Source organism: Chiroxiphia lanceolata, chromosome 15 (assembly GCF_009829145.1).
Source record: "Chiroxiphia lanceolata isolate bChiLan1 chromosome 15, bChiLan1.pri, whole genome shotgun sequence".
NCBI classification, from domain to species: Eukaryota; Metazoa; Chordata; class Aves; order Passeriformes; family Pipridae; genus Chiroxiphia; species Chiroxiphia lanceolata.
Genome location: NC_045651.1, coordinates 1,799,539 through 1,810,697, shown reverse-complemented (window position 1 = coordinate 1,810,697; position 11,159 = coordinate 1,799,539). Strand labels below are relative to the sequence as shown.

Below are 11,159 nucleotides of genomic sequence, written 5' to 3'. Positions count from 1 at the left end.
TTTGACCCTGATTGATTGTGCTGACCATCATCTTCCTGCTAACACAGGGCTGCAGGGGCAACCCTGAGCTCCACATCCTGGAGCCTGTGCTCGTGCTGACCACTGGAGAAGCTTTATGACATCCCTGTGTGTTTTATTTTCCAGTTGTATGCAAAGCCTGGACACAAACCAGCCCAGAACCCCCCGTGCCCTGGGCTGATCCCCCAGCGTGGGCAGCAGGGCAGGGGGGATTCTGCCCCTCTGCCCCTCAGCTGAGACCCCCCTGCAGAGCTGCCTCCAGCCCTGGGGAACAGCACAGGGAGCACATGGAGCTGCTGGAGAGAGTCCAGAGGAGGCACCAAGATGATCAGAGGGATGGAGCAGCTCTGCTGGGAGGAAAGGCTGGGAGAGCTGGGATTGTTCAGCCTGGAGAAGCTTTGGGGTGACCTGACTGTGGCCTTCCAGTGCCTGAAGGAACCAAGAGGAAAGATGGAGAGAGACAATTTATAAGGGCCTGCAGTGACAGGACAAGGGGGGATGGCTTCAAACTGCCAGAGGGCAGGGTTAGATGGGATATTGGGAAGAAATTCTCCCCTATGAGGGTGGTGAGGCCCTGGCACAGGTTGCCCAGACAAGCTGTGGCTGCCCCTGGATCCCTGGAAGTGTCCAAGGCCAGGTTGGATGGGGCTTGGAGCAACGTGGGCTAGTGGAAGGTGTCCCTGCCCATGGCAGGGGGTGGAACCAGATGATCTTAACAGTCCCTTGCAACCCAAACCATTCTGTGATGGGGGAAAAGCAGGACTCTGAGAGCTGCAGGTGCTCAGCAGAGCTCTGGTAGTGTGTGAGGCATTCACTGAGCAGAGCTCTGCAGCCCTTCCCAGCTCCTCTGATGGGATACTCACCACTGCCAACACTTTCTCTATCCTTTCCTCCTGCCTTTTCGTACAGCACAACCAGGCCTACGAGTCCTACGTTCAGCCAAGATGAATATCATAAGAACTTTATTGCAGAGACTTTTTTTTTTAGGAAATAGGCCTGTCAGCATGTATTTGTTGTCTATAAAACACTTGCTTTATGTGGCTGACAGAGCCCATATTCCCCACTTTTTGCCACTTTTGGAATTACCAGGTCCAGCAGCAGAGCCCCCTGGCACAGTGAGTGTTCCTTGGCTGTCAGCAGGCAGGCACCCAGCCCTGGGAAAGGGGGAGATCGCTGGGCACAATATAAACCCATGGGAAATTACAGGTGGGATTTGTTCCCATAGAAACAGTGAAATTTATGGATGTCATAGGTTTCAACTAAGAAAAAGCTTTTTTCCCAATAATCTTGAGTATTTTAACAATTATTTCCATGTGCAGTATAAAAACTGTGTATTAAGATCAGGATATTGAGATGGCAGAAAGGCTCATGGGTAAACAGGGATATTTAAAAATTAGGAAAGCCCTGAAAAAAAAATCTGCACTGCAATTAGACACTGAACTATTTCTTAAAAACATTTCAATGTGACTTTCAAAGCCTTACAAGATAATGAAAACCAAACTGAGCAAGTTTAAATACAAATAAGTTTAATTGAGGTCCCATGAAATATACTTTAAACAATCAGTGAGAAGAGATTAACAATTAAAGAACTGTACACATAATTCTTGTTATACCCTGCCCCAAACTACCTCTGATGTTTGAAATTCCTACATCCAGATCCTGAAAATAAGTCATTTTCTTATAGCCTCGTTTCAATTGTGGGCTTCCAAGGTTCCATCTTCCCAATCCTTTCCAAACAGGGATTTTCAGAGCAGCACCAACAGCTTCTTTCTTTTCTTCTGGCCACTCCTGCTGCTCCAGCAAGCCCCAGGACACTTGCCTGTAATTAAAAAACCAGCAAAGACAGTTAATAGGAGGATCCTGAAAGACCTCAAACTCAACCTTTACACTGAGCAGTTAAGTAGCTGACCTTCATTTTTATATAAAAGATGTACAATAAACAAAGTGTCTGCAGTAGATTTTTCAATTTTCTGTGTGTTGTCTGCATCCAATCTAGGCTCTAACTCCACAAGCAGGAGTTACTCCACTCTCAGGCATGCAGAGCACTGCCAAAACCCAGCACCACCGAGCACCAGGACGGCACCAGTGGTGCCAGGAGGACTCGGCAGCACCTTTCTCTCCCAGCAGCATAACACTGGCACAGGCACCGAGCAGCCACAGGCAGCTGACTACCACTGGGAGAAACAACTCAAAACTGAGGGTTTAAAGGACTGAAGGAAGTGGAGGCACAAAGTACAACCCTCTGGTGATACCTCCTCTCATCAGGGTTTCCTCCAGCAAGTGGAATAGATAATGTAGGTTAGGTAAACTTATTGCTGGATAAACCAGGTTATTCTTTCCACCCTCAGGACCTGAGGCTGGTACAGGACCTCGATCACAACCAGAAGAGGACGTTTAGTTTACTAACAACAGAACGGAGTGTTTGCCCATCTCCCCTCGTTGGCTCAGGGTCACAACCTCATCCACGCTGCTTGAGATGCTCCCGAGATCTCCCTGTGTCTCATGCACCGGTTGTCCCTTTACATCTCCACAGGCACCGCTGTTCTCCTGGAGGGGCCTCACGCGGCTGTTCCCCCTCAGCACAACTCGTGGGCGGCGGCTCGTGCGGACCCGTCACCTGAGGTTTGTTGCCTTCGAGGTTTGTTCCCTTCGCACGGTTCTCGGCCACCCTGAGCTCCGGGTGCGACCCCCTCACACGTGCCCGAGCCTCCCATCAGCTGATGCCCTAAAGAGAGCACAGGAGAAACGCCGCTAAAAATAGTCAATTAAATCTGTATTCACAGAGTTTAACAGTTGGGCCCTGCCGTATGGGAGGGATAAAAAGCTATCAAACCGTAAGCACGAGGAGCTAGTGCCGGACGGCACAGCGGGCAGAGCACCCCCTGTGCCGGGGGACCCGCGGGCCCAGCGCCTTCCGGCCGGTAGAAACAAGTAAATAAAAAAAAATGGAAATATTTCAGGTGGCGTTCTCCGTTCCCGGAGCTCCGGGGCGCGGTGAGGAACCGCCGGGTCTGCAGCCCCGGTGCCGGCGCCTTCCCTCCCCCGCTCCCCTCCCCTCACGGCTGTTACCTCATGGCGGCCTCTCATGGCGACGGCCCGAGGGACGCCCGGCCCGGCCCGGCCCAGGGCCGTTCCCTCCCCTCACGGCCGCGGGTCTCTCCCATTCCCCACGCGGCGGTGGGCGCAAAGAGAGGGCGGGCCTCGCCGCGCGGCCGAGGTCGTTCCGCAGGCGCCGCCCCGTTCGCCTCAGCCGCTCCCCCCGGGGCGGGACCGCCCGGCAGGCGGTGGAAATCCATCCGTAGTCACAGGCACAGAAAGGTTGGGCTGGTTTAACGATCAGCTCGTCCCACCCCCTGCCGTGGGCAGGGACACCTTCCACTAGCCCAGGTTGCTCCAACGTGGCCTTGGACACTCCCAGGGATGGGGCACTTCTCTGGGAAACCTGGACCAGGGCCTCACCACCCTCACAGGGAACAGCTTCTTCCCCATATCGAATCTAAACCTGCTCTAGCAGTGGGAAGCCATTCCCCCTTGTCCTGTCCCTGCATCCCTTGTCCCCAGTCCCTCTCCAGCTCTCCTGGAGCCCCTTTAGGCCCTGCAAGGGGCTCTCAGCTCTCCCTGGATCCTTCTCTTCTCCAGGTGAACCCCCCCAGCTCTCCCAGCCTGGCTCCAGAGCAGAGGGGCTTCAGCCTTGGCAGCATCTCCTTGGCCTCCTCTGGACTTGCTCCAGCAGCTCCACGTCCTTGTGCTGTTGGATCCCAGAGCTGGAGGCAGCTCTGCGGGGGGGGGGGGTCTCACAAGGGCAGAGCAGAGGGGCAGAATCCCCCCTGACCTGCTGCCCACTCCTCTTTGGATGCAGCCCAGCACATGAGGGATTTCTGAGCTGCCAGTGCACACTTGGCTCATGTGCAGCTTTCCATCCATGAGAACCCCCAACCCCTTCCCTGCAGGGCTGCTCTCAATGGATTCTTCTTCCCGTCTGTACTCGTACCTGGGATTGCCCAGACCCAGGTGCAGTACTTCAGAGGGCTGAATCTGCTGAAAGAGAGGACAGGGCAGAGACGAGGCCGTGCCCACCAATGCGGGTGTTGAGCATGAGCGTGTGGCTCATGGTGCACAGACGCCTGCAGCGTGTCACCAGCGCAGTCCCTGGCTGTGACAGACACCGAGGGCATCAAAGTGCTTCTCACCAGAGCCCACCTAATGCCCGAACTTGCTTGGCTGTCAGGCTGGAGATGACCACCACAGTACAGGCAGCAGCAGTGACCACAGCAAATGGGTCCAGCTGATGCTGCACATCCACAGAAGTTTTCTTCCAGAGATTTCCTAAATTTTCTCCTTCCCAAAGTGTCACTCTTTCTTTTGCTCTGGGGACTGAGGGTGTGGCATAAATGTTGAGCCAAAGTCTGATCAGTATGGGAGGACCCTGCAATGCCACAGCTGGAGGTGAGCAGAGATGTGGGGCAGTTTGGAGCTGAGAGAGCAGTAAATCATCACTCTTGCTGCCACCAGAGCTCCAGACATCGGTTACACCAGGGCATGTCCCACACCAGGCTTGTAGCACACGTCCTTTGGAAGCATTACAGCTAGTGCAAGTCCCTTGAGTGGATGCACTGTGACAGAAGACAGTGGTTTTGTCCTGATTTAACCCATCCTGCTAATTTATGGGAGCAAAATCACTCAGATGTGATCCTTCCTTTGTTCTGTAGCTGAGCATTCACTCAACAGGGGTTACCCAGCTTCTGGAGCCTGTTGAGTCACTTTGAACACAAGCTGCAGGGCTGTGCTGGGATGCAGGGAGCTCAGGGGAGGCTCTGTCTAGACTGGAGGAGTTCTCCGAGCACTGGCTGTGCTTTTGTTTTGTGGTAACTCATATCTCTAATCTGCCTTGGAACAAAGTTTCTCAGTCCCTTTAAATGCTTGCAGGAGAAAAGGAGGATCTGTTTAGCTTCCACCAAGACAAGATGAACAATAGGGCAAGCAGGTGCAGGTCTTTGTTTGAGCCACCCTAATAACATGTTCCAAGGCCAGCAACCAGAGGGAAAGCTGTACACACACAGGGAAATCTATGCTGGGAAGTGAGAGGCTGGTCCTGGCATCAGGAGTCACTGAGTTCTGGTATTTGGCATTCAGGAAGCTTTTGAAGTATCTCCCTGATCCTGCTGAAAATGTCTTATTAAAAGAGGCAAAGCATATTAATTTGGGCCCCATGCTGTGCTAATGAGTTTCACAGCTTCCAAACCAGAGCTGTGGCTTAAGGTCTTGGCAGAGTCATCACCCATCCCTGCCTGTGGGCACGTGCCCCCAGCCACAGGCAGAGACACCTCCAGGAACAAGATCCTGAAGTGCTCTGAGTCCGCTCTCACCTGTCCCCCCACCAGACAGGTTTTCATCTGCTGAATTGGGCATAGCTGGGAAACGGGGCCCTCCCCAGGTTCACCACTGACAGGGAAAGCACCGAGCTCCTTGCCCTGCTCAGCACCAAGCTCTCTCCCCATGCACAGCCATGTCCTGGGTGCTTCCTGAGACGAGGCAGGATCAGGCTGTGCCAGGGAGGAATCCCCCACATGGCATGGCCTGCGTGAGCACCCCCACATCCAGGCAGAATAGCTGCCTGCCTCGGGCTGAAAACAGACCAAGAGAAGCATTGGAAGAACACAGAGCTGGAGTGGATGATTGCCCGAGGCCAGAGACAGCTCCAGCTGAGCGTCATCCCCCAGCTCTGGGAGCCTAAGCACAGGAGGAGCGAGGGGAGGGATCCCAGCCTTTCCAGGAGGGCCTTCAAATGTCTCACTGGAGCACAGAGCCCAGCGAAAAACTTCCTCTGAATGGGTCCCAAGTGAGAGATGTCATGGTTACACTGCTGTGCCTGGACACAGACACAGGGAGCACTGACACGGGGGGTCCAGCAGAGTCCAGGGAAGGTGTAGCTCATCTCCCTCCCAGCAAGGCTCGTCAGCACTACAACTCATTTTCTGCTTGTTTCAGGGCAGGGTTTTTTGCTGCTGGAAGCTTCTTCTGAGCTGGCACTTTTCCCCCATGTACCTGAAGTGGGACAGGGTGAGCAGAGAACCAGCTCCCTGGCCCTCTGGTTCCCATTAGCTGGCACTGGAGTTCAGTTTTCCCAGCTCCACAGCTCCTATGTTTCCCACACTGGTTCTCAGCTTTGAGGATGTGGATATTCATAGCAGAGGTGATCCTGCTGAACTCTCCAGCTTCAATCTGGGAAGAAAAGTACTTTTACTGCTTGGATATGGCACTTTGAACAAGAAGTCCTTCCCCTGCAGCTCATGACACAGGTGGGACTCTGTCCCTCCATGCTGAGAAGGAAAATTAGCCCTCAGCACACAAGGGGAGATACAGGTCAGATTCTTCAGCCTGGAAGAAAGTGCTTTTATAGCCAGATAATTCAGCTAGAGAGAGAAATGTTAATGGGAGGAATCATTTGCACTCTCTCCAAGCAAGAGCAGGGAGTTTTCAATTGGAGACAAATTTTCTCTTAGCTCCTGGCTTGTTGAACTGGGGTGCTCTGAGCTGTCTGTCCATCCAAACCACATCCATACATCACATCCAGGGTGGACATGAAGCAGTTAGAGAGTCCAGAGGAAGACATCAAGATAATTAGAAGCACGGAGCAGCTCTGCTGGGAGGAAAGGCTGAGAGAATTGGGATTGTTCAGCCTGCAGAAGAGGAGGCTCCAGTATGACCTAATTATGGCCTTCCAGTGCCTGAAGGAGCTGACAGGAAAGATGGAGAGAGACTATTGACAAGGGCCTGGAGGGACAGGACAGGGGGAATGGCTTCACACTGCTACAGAGTAGGTTTAGTTTGGATATTGGGAAGAAATTCTTCCCTGTGAGGGTGGTGAGGCTCTGGCACAGGTTGCCCAGAGAAGCTGTGGCTGCCCCTGGATCCCTGGAAGTGTCCAAGGCCAGGTTGGAGGGGGCTTGGAGCAGCCTGGGCTGGTGGAAGGTGTCCCTGCCCATGGCAGGGGGTGGGACTGGATGAGCTTTAACGTCCCTTCCAACCCATTCTGTGCTTCTCTGACTCTGTGATTCTATGATTCAATGATCTCCTCTGACTCCTCAGAAGGGTCCCTGGCATTTCCACTTCCCCACTGCCATCACAAGATGGCATTCCAGGCCTAAAAGCTGAGCCTGCTCAGCTGATGCTTGGAGGTCTTTTCCAGCCCCCGAGGTGTCCAATGCCAGAGGAAGCTGTGGATTTAACCCTGCCTGCTGAGCTCCTCTGCCAGCTCTCAGCCCCGATATTGCCTTTTAATCACATCCCTTAATGTCAAGGCTGCACTTTAAGCACCTGGAATGAAACACTGCAGCCGTTAGTGCTGTAACCTCCGAGCCACCTGATTGCACTGAGTGAAGCCAGTCATAGTTTTGACAGTTAATGGCATGCAGAGCACTTTAATCTTGGCCTGTGGCACCTCTGGCTCTTGCAGGGTCTCCTCTGCCCCCGAGGAGACTCTGCTAATCAGACCAAGCCAGGAAGTAGTTTAAGACATGGCCAAATGAAGCCAAGGGCGAAACATGAGCAAAACGTGTCTGACTCATTTTGTTGCAAAGCACTGTCAAAGTTAGAACTGCCTTTGTTTGCCTGAGAACGATTTGAGAGAGCAATGATAAGCCTTTCGATAATTTATACCTTTAAAATAACAAGAACAACAACAAAAAAAGAGAAATCACTTGTCTTAGATATGATTTTTAAAAAATAAAGCTTATTTTGAGTTAGGTGCATAAAGCCCTAGTGTGATGTGTATCACCTCTGTGTACCCCCTGGTACTTCTGCCCTCGTGGGGACACAGCTTGTCCTGAGCCACATGCCCACCCAGGGCAGGACCCACAGCCAAGAGCTGTGGATCAGTGTAGCCACATTGGCAAGGGACTTTAGGATCACCTGACACCCACAAACCCACGGGACAGGAGCCCCATTTAGGCTCAGCCCTGGAGCTTCCCTCATCCCATGACAGATGCTGCAGGAGTACCTTGGCTCGTGGGTGTACCCCTGGGTTCCTGGATGGGCCCTCACACACATGGTAGCTGTGTCTCTTGCTGTATTTTCCAGCTGAACTTTGAATCCCCGTTATAGCTGTGCCTCCAGCCCTGTCCTTGGCTCCTTTCTGGGCTCTGGACTGGGGTCATTGCAAGCTGTACCTGGGATGATGACCCTGTAACCAGCCCTGGCCATAACCCTGTGACCCTGGCTGTGCTCAGAGCTGAGGGGACTCTGCCGAATGATGGGACATTTCTGCTTCCCTTCCCTTCCCTTTCCTTTCCCCTTTCCCCTGCTGGGCCCAGCAGACAGTAAGTTCCAGACCTGTTCCCTGTACATCTGTACATCACCTTCTTCTCCATGGCCCTCCCCAGGTGACAGGGAGGGAGCTGTCCTGCTCTTTGGTGGCTGTATCAGATGAAAGCACAGGGCTGGGATAATGTGAGGCTTGCTGCTCCCACGTGTGAGTGGGTGCTCCAGGCTTCATCCACTGGTTGCTCCCTGCAAGAAGAACCCATGATCCAGCCATGTTCTCTGGCCAAGGGCCTGCAGCCTCTCACCAGGGCTTAGTATTTGCCTGTCTTGATGGATCGGTGGCTGTGCTGTGTCCTGGGTGACAGTTCTGCCTGGTACAGCTCCCGGGGGGTGGCAGCGGGGCAGGATCTGTTCCTGAGCTGTCTGGGAGGCTGTGCTGGATGTGTCCCTCTGGGCAGCTCAGGGGAAGGCTGGTTGGGCTGTTCCCTTCTCTGTGGAGCTGGAGAGCAACCTCGCTTGGTCTGGAGGGAATAGCAGTCGGAAAAGGTTATACAAACCCATATCAGCCTGCTGGAGGGCTGGAGGCACCAGCACCCAGAGCATGTCCTGAGACTCTGCCTGCTGGGACCCTGCCTGCAGCCCCTCTCCCCACTTCCCTCCCTCCAGGCCCACGTGGGTCTCCTCTCTCCCCCAGAGCTTTGGTCTTTTTGTTGTTCGAAATGTGCTCGGGCAGCACGAGAGGCCTGTGCAGTTCCCTCTGCTCTGGGCTGAAACTGCTGCAGAGCAATTTCTTTTTCCATTTGGTCTCTGGCAGAGCCCTGGAGCTCTGCTCCCTTCCCCTCTCATCCCTGCTCTCCTCTTGCTGAGCTCCTCCCTGGCCCAGTCTCCTTCCCTGGTGTCCCCTCCCCCTTCCAGCTCCTATTTAACCTCCATTTTTTTGCTCCTCTCCCTCCTTCAGTGCTCCCATCCAGAAGACGGATCATAACCCACGAGCTCTGTTACTCAGTGCCTGTCATCCGACAGATCTTAAGCCACTTTCTCACTGTGATAAATGTGATCTCCTGCTATAGAGAGGATCCCCCAGGTCACAGGTCACCACTGGGGTCTGTGGCATCAACCCCAAAAGTACAGGGGGTGTAGCAACTGCCTTGCCCCGAGTGTGGGCACCACAACCTGCTCCTCTCCCCACTGTGGGCTCCCTTTAGGAATTCAGATCCACAGCAAGTCCCACCAAACACACCTGTGTCCTTCCAGTGGCCCAGCAGGTCCCTTGGCAGCAAGGAAAACTGTAGGACAATGACCAGGGACAGGGTTAAGCCTGTGGAGCAGAGCTGGAGGGGCCTGGCACGACCAACCTGAGCTGTGCTGGAGCTCTGATGGCTCTAAATCGTAGTGATGGTAAAACCCACTTACTCTGAGCTGTTTTGTTGGTGCTGGTTTAAACCTGTGAGGTTTCATAAAGCCTGACTCAAGTCCCAGGGGATTTTAGGCAGTGAATTTTAGGGTGGTGTGAGCACAGCTCACGTGCCCTGGGGTTGGGTGCTGGGGAGAGGTGGGTGGGCACACCAAGAAAAGCACCAGCCCAGCACTTTAGAGCAGAGCTAATGGGGAACAGCTTATTCCATTTCCAAAAAAAAAAAAAAAAAAAGGGAAAAAATAATCGTTCTTAATTAGGACAGAAACCCCGAGATAGACTTTTTTTAAAGAAAAAACCTAAAAATACCATTTTTGCTTTGATTTGAAAACTATTTTGGCTCTTCAGACTGTAAGATAAAACACGTTGGAATTGATGATGCGTTTCACAGCAAAAATACAACCCTTTTCATCTTGAAAATGCTGAAATGGGTTGTTACGAAATTTTCAACGTTTACCCCCTTTTTAAAAAACAAAATTTTTAATTTAGCTGAAATGGTTTCATTTTCCCCCCCTTAAAGGAAAATCTTGATTACATTTTTTTCCCAACAGCTTTAATTAGAATTAACAATTACAGCTGATTCTTGGCTGAGTGATAAACAGCTGGACTGTGCAGCCCTCTCTGCTCTGGGACTTCCAAACAAGCCCCAGCACTGGCAGTTTAGCCCTCTGCAACATTCTAGGCTTGTCTAGTCACTGGAATTTATTTTTCTTTCCTTTTTCCCCCCCCTCTTTCTCCTCTGAGGGTTAGTTTTTACCAGTGCAGCATCTCTAACAGTCAGGGAACTTCACAGTGAGTCCAGATCTCATTGATTTCTCGAGGAAGAAGCCGCATACTAATTTTTCCTATTTTTCTCCCTTGAGGAATGCAGGTAACAGGCAGCTGGGTTTGTAGATATTATGTTCACCTGCTGGCTGACAGGAAGGTCTGAGGTCTGTGGGACCATCATGGGACACAAGCAGACCTCAGCTGGCCTGGTGCAATGTCTGGAGATGACGCTGGTAAAGCTCATGGGATTAAAGCAGAATAGGTTAAGCCTGAGAAAAGCGTTAGGTGAGAATCAGGGCATGGATCAGGTCATGCTCCAGCCAAGAAAGAGGCCAGGAAGGGCATCCTGCTTAAACCCTTAGCCCTCTCAGTCTGAGGAAAGCCTTTGCTTGTCATGCTCAGGGAGAGGCTTGTTGCAGGCAGCAGCTCAGCCCCAGGGCAAGGGCTGGCCCTTGGTGCCTCTGCAGCAAACCCTTCCATCAGCTGGGGGGTTCCCAGGCTCGAGCCCACCCTGCAGGCCCCAGAGCCCAGCAGAAAGTGCTGCAGGGAATCCCAGGGCTTGTCAGGGCTGCAGGCCAGGTCAGAGCCTTCCTGGATGGCACCTCAAGGTTTGTCCAGGGCCTTCTACCCTGTGTTGGGGGGCTGGGGGTTCAGCTGCCACCCTGACAGTGCTTTCCTCTGCATCGAGGAGGATTTT

The 11,159-nt window shown here is 52.8% G+C and overlaps 1 long non-coding RNA gene and 1 other non-coding gene across 3 annotated transcripts; both read right to left on the bottom strand.

Annotated features, from left to right (window-relative positions):
• Window positions 1-1,527: 1,527 nt before the first annotated feature.
• LOC116794328 lies at window positions 1,528-3,200 on the bottom strand. Of its 2 annotated transcripts, none has more exons than XR_004359755.1 (3): window positions 3,088-3,200; window positions 2,426-2,743; window positions 1,528-1,837 (listed from the first exon to the last, which is right to left on the bottom strand). It is a non-coding gene; the product is annotated as an uncharacterized LOC116794328 (long non-coding RNA). The 2 variants fall into 2 exon arrangements; XR_004359756.1 differs by lacking the exon at window positions 3,088-3,200 and adding an exon at window positions 2,852-3,064.
• LOC116794621 lies at window positions 1,995-2,197 on the bottom strand. Its single transcript, XR_004359829.1, has one exon. It is a non-coding gene; the product is annotated as a small nucleolar RNA SNORA74 (small nucleolar RNA).
• Window positions 3,201-11,159: the final 7,959 nt, after the last annotated feature.